This window comes from Mauremys reevesii, linkage group 5 (assembly GCF_016161935.1).
Source record: "Mauremys reevesii isolate NIE-2019 linkage group 5, ASM1616193v1, whole genome shotgun sequence".
NCBI classification, from domain to species: Eukaryota; Metazoa; Chordata; order Testudines; family Geoemydidae; genus Mauremys; species Mauremys reevesii.
In genome coordinates, this window is record NC_052627.1 from 6455464 (window position 1) to 6467224 (window position 11761).

Consider the following 11761-nt stretch of genomic DNA (forward strand, 5'->3'; position numbering starts at 1 on the left):
GTCTTGCTCAGGTATCTTTCCAGTCACCGTGAAAGTATACTCAGTTTCCCACGTTAAGACAGAAAAGATTCACCATTTCCACATGCTTAACAGCACTCGTTAGAGGTTTGCTGCTAAAATCTCAGTATTCCCTCTTCACTCAGCATGTTCCCTGTCCACCTGGACTCTTGAAGCTGCCATTCTTTGGATTTACATGTACCAATGGCTGCATTTTTCCCATGTCAAAGTGAACTTTAGCCTGAGGGAAGCTGCACTGGGCTGGGTGCCTGGTGTTTATGGTTTACTTAATCTACTGATCTGTCATGCACTTTATACCACTTTTTTTTACTGAGTAGGGCCTCATAACTAGAGCTGGGTTTTTTTTATTTCTCTCTTCCTCCCCCCCCCCACATGCAGAGAGAATGTTTTTTTTTTCCCTGGGAAGAAACTTTAATTGAAAAAAAGTCTGAATTTGAGTCAAATCTGGAAAATTTTGGCTGAGTAACAGTGGAGAAACAAATTTTGAAATTGAAACATTTCATTTTGCCACTTTCAGTATAAAATATTTCAAGTTTTTCACTAAAATGTTATGTAACTTTGCTATGCTTTAAAGGTAAAAACACCTGAAAAAAGAATAAATGTCTCTTTATTTTCATTTTGTAGAGGAAAATGAAATCAGTTTGATCCAAAACAACTTTTTTTCTGGTCCAGTGGCTGAACTCCCCCTTGCCCCCCAATACAACGGAACCAATTATTCATAGCACTCTGCTCATAACCCTGACACAGGCAGGAGCCATGTATCAGTTCTTCTCTATCCCATTGTACATTAGGAGCAATGGAGAGGTGTCACCAGTAAGGCTGGGAGTGGGGGGGAGCAGGGGAGACTGAAGATTATCCCTCCAAATGGAATAGGAATAAGCTGCAGGACCTGTCCATGAACCAGGGAAGTGGGGAGCCTGAAAGACCCATGCATCCATTTCAGCTCAGGACTCTGGCTCTCATAAAGCTGGATTGCCAGGGATTCCCACTTTCTTCTTTAATTCGAGGGTCCTGGCTGCAGAGAGGACGTTGCAAGTAGATGATGATACAAGCAGGAGCTATGAGATTTCTCTGTAGCCCTCACAGTGCCAGAGATGAGACAAAGGCTTGCCTAGCTTTGCCCCCTTCTTGCCTCAGATGTACATGGTCTCCATGGGACCTGAAGGAAGCAGGGAGGCAGGACAGGAGGCCTGTCTTCACAGTGAACAATCTCCGCACAGCAAAGAGTTATTGCAAATACTGTTCAGCATGTCTAAGGGTAGTGGCAGATCTGGCCCATAATGGGGAGTCCAAGAGGTGTTCTACTGTCACCTAAAATAGGTGACAGAGCAACCTCACCAAAACAAATCCTAGTCTCCTCATACAGAATCACAAGCTGATGGCCATGCCTCTCACCCAAAACACTTAAATTAACCTTAGCCTTTATTTATATTCTCTAGGTTCCACACCGTTAGGTTTCATTGCCTCCGTTAGTCACACCTCTCCAGTCAGACTAGCTGAGCACGTATGCTCTGTCACCCTGAAGGAAATGTGGGCCGTCTGGGGATACACTAATGAAATGATGTAATTAGAAGGGTCGCTAGGCAGCCTGGCCATAAATCAGTACATGTAGGGCTCCTTGACTGTTCCCTGGCTACAGAAAAACATGAAACCTTGGAGCTGTTTTAAGTCTGTTTGTTTTCAATGAAGTATTATTGATGCATGAAATTATTGAAGGATCTCAAGGGACTTCCATGGGAGAATGCTACTATTGTTAGGGCTAGCACTTACGACAGGTGAGGAGGTAGAGGCTAATTATTGACCAATTAAACTTTATGGAGTAGTGCAGAATATCATCTGAGGGGTATTCTGAAAGAAACACAAAACAAATCCATTTCTGGGACTGTGGCTTTTGTGAAAGAACTGATGTTGAATGAGTTACTGTGCTTTTATAAGGGCATGGGTTGCTTAATGAGAACTGGGTCATAAGACAAACCCACTGGACTTCTATTCTAGCAGTCAGCACGGGGGAGGCAGGGGAAAGTGGGGTATATGCACACAGCATGTAATAGCACAAACACTTTTTAGTCTAATAATTTCTCTAAATCAGTCTCTCTCTCTCTCTCTCTCTCAAGAGAATACTATAAAATGGAGTTAATGCTCAAAATCTAACTTAAACTTGAAGTAAAAAATCAAGATCACTGTTAGCATGAAAGTATCAGATGTATTTTAAATTGATTGATTAACCAGCAAAAACTATTTAATTATAGATTTCACTGAGCCAGGGCCCCATTCCACAACACTTGCATACCTGCTTAAGTCCATCCCTATTCAGTAAAGCATTTAAGCATTCACTTAGCTTTACTGGTATTTAAGTGCTGTGCTGACCAGGGAGGTTTGCTGAATCATGGCCTTAAACTGGCCTGGTGATTTATACCTCTCCTTTCTAACTAGGGAGCACCTCGCTGTTTGCAATGGAAAATGAACTTAACTAGTGACACAAGCAAATATATCAAGAAATTTCCTGCGATTGAATTTGATTCTTAGTTCTCAGATATGGATGGCTAGAGGCCTCGGAGCTGATTCTAAATGTAAACCAAATCCCTTCTTGTTTTTAAAGGTGGTTTAGTTAAGATGTGCCCTGAAGCTATATCTGGTCATTTGTTATCTATTTCAGTGAATGTCATAGAGAAGCACAGATTCATTTGGATCCTTTGCTTGCTTGTCTTCTGGAGGATTGCTTTTTCAACATATCGATCAAAGTATTAGTGCTGAAGGTGGGTTTGCACAGGCCTGTATTTCATTAATTCAAATGCACAGCGTAATGCAATACAAACCGTAGTAATTGCAGCTCTGTAGAGGAGATATTGTACCATCATGAAACTTTATTCTTAAGCTGCCCACATGTAAATGAATCATTTATTGTCCAGAGCTCTTATTTTTTGTCCTTGTCCCTAACCTTTGGAGCAAACTCCATAAAGGAAAGTAAACTGTGGAACACAAATGGAATTGCTTGTACATCAAGTGAGATTAGAGAACTAGGAGGGTTAGAAAAAGGAAGGAATTGAAGGGCAAATGAGGGGAACAGAAAGCGGAGAGAGGGATGGGTGTCTTCCCACTCTCTGCAAATGAGTTGGTGGAAACCAGAGGGCAGTCTTCTAGATAAACAGTCTATAACCAGCCCTTGATCTTCTTAGATGATCTTGAAATAAACTAGGGACTGTCTTATTGTGACTGATTCAGTCTCCGTTGTTGTACATTAAAGATCGTGAAGTGCTTGAAGATCTGCTAATGAAAAGGGCTATATAAGAACCAGATATTTTAGTATTGGCATCTGCATCATTCATTGACTTCAGTAGAGTGAAGTTCCACTGCTTTACACCTGAGGAGGATCTGGCCTGAAACTTTCCTTTGCTCAGTGACTGTAACTAAGCACTCAGCTGCTCCCAGGGAGCGTTTACATTCCCATCACTTGTGCCATAATCCCCGCCCACCCCTCCCCAAAAAAGAGAGACTATAAAATGGCTTGTCACCAGATTGTGCCATAGGTTTGGGTGGGTGAGTTGGGCCTTTCAGCAACGAACACCTCTGCTCCCTTCAAGAAGGGGAAAGGCTGCTCAGTCTAATCAGTTTGGGTACATACAACGCAGCCTCGTTTCACAGTTGCTCACAGGGAATAGGTCCTAGTCCGTCTTCCCCAGTGAGGGATGGAGGATGAAGCTGTTTGGGGTTCTGTCCCTGTATCTAGGAGCAGCATCTAGAGTGGATGATCCAAGGGGCCTGGCTCTCCAGTCAGCACAAAAATGCTGCTTAATCCTAGTCTCCAACAATGACTGTAGGTTTATTCATGTTTTCAGTCTGAAAAGTTTTGAGATTTTTTTTTTGTGTTTGTCCTGATCTGGGAATGGGAAATTCTCACTGGATGGGAAAACCATTTCCCATGCAGAGTGAATAGCATGCTTGTGGTGAAGTGCTTTGCTGGTGAAGGGTGGGGCCAGTAAACTCAGCACCTTGCAGGATCTAGCCCTATAAGTAATAGTAATAATACATGGCACTTGACTTGAAAAGCAATATAATTAACATATCTATCTGACTCCATGGGGCTATTACAATAGAAAGACACAGACTAGGAAATATTCCACGTTAGACCTCTTCAATGTATTTATGTTAATACCATCAGAATTTTTCTAGCTCTATAAAAACATACTGGGTATTAGAATGTGGATATTCCAGACAGTAATACCTTAAATCAAGATCCTCAAAGGAACCATATCATACTACATGGAATAAAACAATAAGGAACAGAATCTTTGTATTAATAAAAAAACTCTTTGGTTGGTTTGGTAGGCTGCTCCTGTGCAAAACCTCAGATTGAAAAGAACAGTTCTCCCACAGTACCAGTTATAGGTACCTGACACTGTAAAGTATTAGTGCAGCAACATATGGCTTCATCTTTTCAGCTGCAAAAGAAAATGTGGCTTTTTAAGAGTGGAAATCCATTTGCAAATCAGCCAGCAACCGTCTCAGTCCCTAAACTCCAGTAACAGGGCCAAACCATCTGCATTGTGTGCAAACTGATGACTTTGGCTTAGCGCCTATGACATTATTTCCCATTAAATTGGTGGGAAGAAAATTATTCAGGAATTACAAGTCACTTTGGAAACTATACAAAAGCGTGTGTATTTTTTTTTTCATGGAAAATCAAAGATGCAAGGTATCCATTTACTGCATATAATGATCTGCATTAAGACCCAGGGTGAAATCCTGGCCCCACTGAAGTCGATGGCAAAACTCACATTGATTTCATTACATCTAGTTTTTTTTCTTCTTCCTTACCCCCTGCCAAGTCTCACTAATGCTTACATACATGGAAATGCAGAGAAAATGACAGAACTGGAGCTTTTGCTGTGTGTTTTTTCAGAATATAAGACCCATTCCGATGTGACTATTTTGATACTCCTGTCATACCTGTGGTGGTCTTTACATTGATACTAGGAGAGAGCATGTTCATTAGTACAAAATTACATTTGTCCTTTTGCATTGCCAGCTTTCATGAGATTATAGTGAGTCTTGTGATCTTTAAGATGAGAATCTGGGCTGAGCTGCTAAAATGAGGTGCCCATTACTTACACTGGGGACCTAGCTTTGGGAGGTTGCTGTACAACTATTTTCCTCCATCCCATTATAGTGCTTCTACGTGTCACTAAGGGGTCTGAGCAGGGATGATGTCATCCTTAGTGGCTTTTTTCCTTAAAGCTCTATCTCCAGGAGTCATGTGATGGAGAGAATCATTGGTTGTATTTTATAAAGTATGCTTCTAGCCCTCACGGCTCCAGAGAAAACCTAGAAGAAAATATAGTACCAATATGTATTCAGTTAAAAATTAAACCCCAGGATTTAGGGGAGGGGCTGTCTCAAGATTTTTGAGCACTTGGGTTTGGCAGCCACTCATGTTAAACATGTGCTGAAGTGCTTTGTGGGATTGGGGCCCTGAAGTGGAAATTCGGTCATTTCACTTACTCAAATTAAGTTTCTGTTTATTGCACTGTTTGTACCCAGGTAGACCTGACCTGGGTGGCCAGGTTGATTGGAGCCATGGGGATTTAGCTGGGGATTGGTCCTGCTTTGAGCAGGGGGTTGGACTGGATGACCTCCTGAGGTCCCTTCCAACCCTGAGATTCTATGGGTTAGACCAAGGATTGGCAATGTTTGGCACTCAGCCCACCAGGGTAAGCCCCCTGGCAGGCTGGGCTGGTTTGTTTACTTGCCACACCTGCAGGTTTGGCCAATCGCAGCTCCCTCTGGCCGCAGTTTGCTGCTCCAGACCAATGGGGATTGGTCCTGCTTTGAGCAGGGGGTTAGACTAGATGACCGCCTGAGGTCCCTTCCAACCCTGAGATTCTATGACCTAGCAATATGTCTGTACTGTAGAAGCACCTTGTGCCTGGCACTGTACAGTGTAGTACCCAAACAGCTTTCAGTTGGCTAGGCAAGACCGACAAAGAGTGGCTTATGAAACAGAGGCATGACGTCACACAGCAGGTCAGTGGTCGAACCAGGAAAACAACCAGTGTTTGACTCCAAGGTCAGTGCTCTAGGCACCTTACGGCCTGGCCAGTCCGCCTTTAATAGTTGTTTGCACTGTTGTAGCTGTGGTGTTCCCAGGATATTCGAGGAACTGAGGGGGGCGGAGGGTACATCTTGTATAGGGCCAACGTCTGTTGGTGAAAGACAAGCTTTTGCGCTTACACAGAGCTGAAGAAACTCCTGTGTAAGTTTGAAAGCTTGCAGAAGCTGACCCCATAAAAAAAAAATTACCTTATCTGCCCTGTCTCTACTAGTGCCCAATACCTAATCCCCTCCCCATGGAAGGGGAAACAACCTCATGTGTTTAGCAAATTGCGCACTGTTCACCTCATCCTCAGAGTTGATCAGCTTATGCTATGAGGCATGAGGGTTAATTACTCATGTCATTATTTTAACTATCAGAAGTACCAACTTAATGGTGGTGATCAAGGAATTCAGCCCCATGTAATGCACTGTCAGACACAAGTATCAGTCTAATATTTAATATGGGAGATGCTCTTGCTGAATCTAAGCAGATGTATATTGTAGCAGTGATAGTGTAATACTGAAATGACTATTACAAATTATCCTCCCCCAACGCCCCCCCAAAAAACAAACAAAATTAGTGAAACATTTGTTTTGCTATTTAATACACACAATGTGAATAACAATAATGTCCTTTCACTGATCTGGGACAGCTTTCAGGAGACTGTCTGAAATTTAAATATCCTCTGTACCGTTGTCTGCTATGTAAGGGCCTGATCCTTCAGATCTTAGTCAGGAGAGCCTGCCTTTGATTTCAGTGAGTTCTGGCTAATGGGACTACAAGAAAAGGCCGTTAATGAAGATGGCAATTCTAAGTCGGGGTGCTTTCAGGGGTATCATGGTCTCTTCTGAGGTTCTTGCACTGTGCTCCCAGGCTGTTTGTCCCGCTAAAGCAGCTTCCAGTCTCTCCTTAGCTGTGGTGCATAGAGACTATAAGAAGGAAGTGCACTGGAGTCAGTGAGGCTTTCCCTTGACTCCAATGGGCTTTGGATCAGGCCTTGCTGCTACGTTCCTACTATCACACCAATTGCACATACCACACTGCTGACAGCTGCTCTGGTTGCCAGGCGCAGATGTAGAAAGCTCAGTTCCTGTTCTGATGCAGATGATGCCTCCTCCATGGGCCTATCCAGGAGTGAGATAAGCTATTTGTAAACTGCTCATCTAAACAGAGCTCCACTGGCCATCACATACAGTCCCCAGCTAAAACCTCTCCAGCGCATCATCAGTGATCTACAACCCATCCTGGACAATGATCCCTCACTTTCACAGGCCTTGGGTGGCAGGCCAGTCCTCGCCCACAGACAACCTGCCAACCTGAAGCATATTCTCACCAGCAACTGCACACCGCACCATAGTAACTCTAACTCAGGAACCAACCCATGCAATAAACCTCAATGCCAACTCTGCCCACATATCTACACCAGTGACACCATCACAGGACCTAACCAGACCAGCCACACCATCACCGGTTTATTCACCTGCACGTCCACCAATGTAATATACTCCATGTGCCAGCAATGCCCCTCTGCTATGTATATTGTCCAAACTGGACAGTCCCTATGTAAAAGGATAAATGGACACATCAGATATTAGGAATGGCAATATACAAAAACCTGTAGGAGAACACTTCAATCTCCCTGGCCACACAATAGCAGATTTAAAGGTAGCCATCCTGCAGCAAAAAAAACTTCAGGACCAGACTTCAAAGAGAAGCTGCTGAGCTTCAGTTCATCTGCAAATTTGACACCATCAGCTCAGGATTAAACAAAGACTGTGAATGGCTTGCCAACTACAAAAGCAGTTTCTCCTCCCTTGGTGTTCACACCTCAACTGCTAGAGGGCCTCATCCTCCCTGATTGAACTAACCTCGTTATCTCTAGCCTGATTCTTGCTTGCATATTTATACCTGCCTCTGGAAATTTCCACGACATGCATCTGAAGAAGTGGGTATTCACCCACGAAAGCTCATGCTCCAATACATCTGTTAGTCTATAAGGTGCCACAGGACACTCTGCTGCTCTTACAGAACCAGACTAACATGGCTACCCCTCTGATACTTATTCTGTTAGTTGCTGGGACAGTGCATCCCTGTGAAGAGGATTATACTGCAGTAATAATCACCTCCCTTTTTAAAGAGCTTTGAGATCTACTGGTAGAAAAGCATTATATACAAGCTAAATGTTACTGTTCAAAATCTATTTGAGGTGTTGCATGCCTTATGGCCTTGACGCACCTAGCGCTCAGTTATGCTGCAAGGGGTCAACCTGCAATAATTACTGTCAATTAATCCTAGCTGCCTTCATGGCTTTGGGGAATCCGTTGGGATCAATTGCCAGCAAGCTGGTGACTTTCCAAAGATGCTTGAAAGCAATTAGCAATGGCAGTGTCCATCCGCTCCTTGTGCTAAGCAGTGGGGCTGGGTAGTATGTGTGTTCAGTCCAACTGCCTAGCGACAGGCTTTCCAGCAGGAGGTGAGCAGAAGCCCAATGGTTTCCCCTGGAAATCTCATTGCTAGGGACTGGGAGTGCTGTGTAGTGCATGTGTGAGCTTGCAGTGACAGTCATTCATCTGGGGCTAGGAAAGGTGACTAGAAGTGTGCTCATATGAAATGCAATTAAAACTATCTGGAATATCCTGCATGCAGCATGTTTATGCTTTAGGGTAAATCACCCACACTGCAGGTAATGACACAAAGGGCCTAATGGGTCATGGAAGGAAAAGCACAGAGCTAAATGCTGCAATTCTCACTGTCCTATTTCAGATCCTTCCTCTGCTGCAATGCCTATAAAACCCCAGTACTGGCCAGGCAGCTGGTGTGCTGTTCCCATGCCTTCCAGGCTGACCAGCATTGTCATGGATTCCTTGTGCTCCCTTGCTGTATCCACCTGTTGTCTCTTGTCTTATACTTAGCTCCTGCCCCAAAAAGCTTATACCACCAAGTCTTTTTCCCCCTTATGTATTTGTACAGGGCCTAGCACAATGGGGTTCTGATCCAGTGTTACCCAGGATTTTGCTGAACCCAAAGCTCTTGGAAACTTTACTCTTTGCAAAGGTGGTGGCAGGAAATACATCTATGGGGACACAGTCTGTCCAGCCAGTAGTTGATGCAACCAGGAAAACAAAGGTGCTTTTACTCAAAGCTTCTACTTTAACCTCCAGCACTTAGACATGTTTGTTAAGTTAGTGGAGCACCCCAGATTAATATTTATCTAGGAGTCGAGTGGATTCCATCCATCTGCAGGGGAACTTGGTGTCTGAGTGGTCAAATATCCACCGAGCTCAGATTTCTTCCCCTTTTTTTTATACCCAATTTGTTAGTATTACAGAGCTTGTTCATCAGTTTAACTTCTGCTCAGCAGCCTTAAGAGTGGAGTTTCCCATCCGTTAACCTATGTGAAATACAACTGCAACAGTTAACTATTGCCAGACTTTCCATCTTGCAAAACCACATGCTTTGGCAAAAAGCTCAAGTCAGGAGGGCACAGGGTCATGTTTACTCCTCTGACATCATTGCCCTCCTTCCCCCTGACCTGTTTAGGCTGTTTCTGAAGCATAACTTTCTAGCTGCTTTCAGCAAGGAGCATAACCAGGGCCGGCTCCAGACACCAGCCTACCAAGCACGTGCTTGGGGCGGCACCTTGGGACGGGGCGGCACTCGGGGTTTGTTTTTGGTTTTTTTGGTTCGGCCGGGCAGCACTGGGGGGAGGCTTGGGAGGTGTGGCACCATGCTGGGGGGGCGGGGACTTGGGCGGCGCAACGCAACACTCGGGGGGGCAAAAATGTTAGAGCCGGCCCTGAGCATAACAATTGGTATTCCAGCTGCAGGCAGTGGTCTAGACACAGGGCCGCTGAGAGTGGGTTCAGGCCCTGGTGAGAAATTTTTCAGGCCCCCCAGCAAGGGTGGACTGGCTAAACAGGGCCGGGGAAGCCGGGCCCCGGGCCCCCTTCTGGACTGCCAGGCCTCAGTAATTTGTACCAGCTTACCTCCCTCTCATCGGCCCTGTCTAGGCATGTTTCTGGGCTCTGGGCTACCAAACATCTCCCCCTCCTACAGCAGCAGTGGAGCTTGTAGGTGCTACAGCAGTACAAAGCAATAGTAATAACTTAATACTGCCCTGTTTGACCAATACAAATGTGTCTAGTCCTCATGTTTCCATGTGCCTCCACTGTTTGGTCAAAGCACGTGTGCAGCACTCGCTCCCATGTTGTGGTCTGACTTGCACTGCAGCTGTAACACGTGATATGCATCCCCTAGTGGTTTGGCCGCTAGCCAGAGATCCAGGTTCAATTCCCTGTTCCACCATTGACTTGCTGTGTGACTTTGGGCAAGTCACTTAGCATCTCTGTGCCTCAGGTCCCCCACGTGTACAGCGGGGATAATAGCACTGTCCTGCCTCATGGGAGCCTTGGCAAATACACTAGAGATTGTGAGGTGCTCAGATACCACTGCAATGAGTACCTCAGATAAAGGGTTGAGCACGGCATGAGATTGATGAGCTCCATGAACAGGGTAGCACCCAGCTAGTAATATTGCCATTTGCTTATTGCCGAATCCTTGCTGCAATAATCGTCTTTCCTAGCTAACAACTGAACTCCTGTTGCACAGAATCAGCAGCACTATGCTTGGCAGCTTATTTTAGGCCTTAGGGTAAGAGACCCAGAGTACAAATAAACTCAATATTGTGCATGCTGAAAGGCTTTGTTCTCTAGACAAGTAAATCTGAGTCTTTCTTCTATTTTTTTTAAATGTTGTCTTTGTATCTACACAGCACTGCCACCTGCCTTGTCCACTGTAGACTGGGAAAGGTATACAAGTCTTTATTGTTCCGGCTGCCTTACAGAGGAATTGCCCATGCCTGTAAACCCATGTGAGTGCTTGAGAGAGTTGAGAGTTTAAAGAGAAGGCCTCAACAAAGACTTGCTGTCAGCAATCACTGTCTCTCCCCCCACTTCTTCTGTGGCGAGGACACACAGGAGCGATAGCTAGCTCCTCCAGCCCTGGCCTCAGAATGCTGAGAGCTGGGGGAAATGGTTGGCAGGCAAAGCAAAACTCTAACCTACACTTATGCAGAACTTATTTCCTTCTGGTTTTCAGAAAAAGGAGTTTTTTAAAAAAAGGGGAGGAAAATCATTGTGTAGGAAACGATTTGGCTGGAAAACCCCAAAAAGGGAAAAATTTTACATCACCGGGTTGGCCCAGACTTCCACAGGACCTAAGGACCATTACAGACCTCCCCACCTTCCTCTCCAAATCCCAGGCACATGTCTGACTGGCCTTCTCTACGGCAACCTCAGCACAGGGATAGTTAACTAAAAACCCTGCACTACACACACTTCTCCTCCTGAGAGAGGGTGAGAGAACATGAACCACACACAACAGATGTTTGCCTCCCAGTCCTGCACTAAGGGAAGGTGGCTTTCAGATACTGTGGTTGTGAGATAGAATAGAGCAGAACCAGGGCATTGTGTAAACTGATAAAGCAGCACCAAATTCCAGTGCACCACCTCCTAGATCTGTGGCAATGTTTTAATTTATTCCATGGCTCACACAGCTGTGGGTCAGAATTAAAAAAAATATAACCCTTGCTGGGGTGAATTTCACCCTAGATTATGTCCCACAGTGATTGCTCGCGACTGTGAGGTTTTTAAC

At 44.8% G+C, this 11761-nt stretch overlaps 1 long non-coding RNA gene across 1 annotated transcript in view; it reads left to right on the forward strand.

Moving 5' to 3' along the window:
• LOC120407043 overlaps positions 1-10979 on the forward strand; it is a 34638-nt gene extending 23659 nt beyond the window's left edge. Inside the window, exons 2-4 of the long non-coding RNA XR_005599762.1 lie at positions 2675-2774; positions 9080-9235; positions 10881-10979. This is a non-coding gene — a long non-coding RNA (uncharacterized LOC120407043). The remainder of the gene's footprint in view (positions 1-2674; positions 2775-9079; positions 9236-10880) is intronic.
• Positions 10980-11761: the final 782 nt, after the last annotated feature.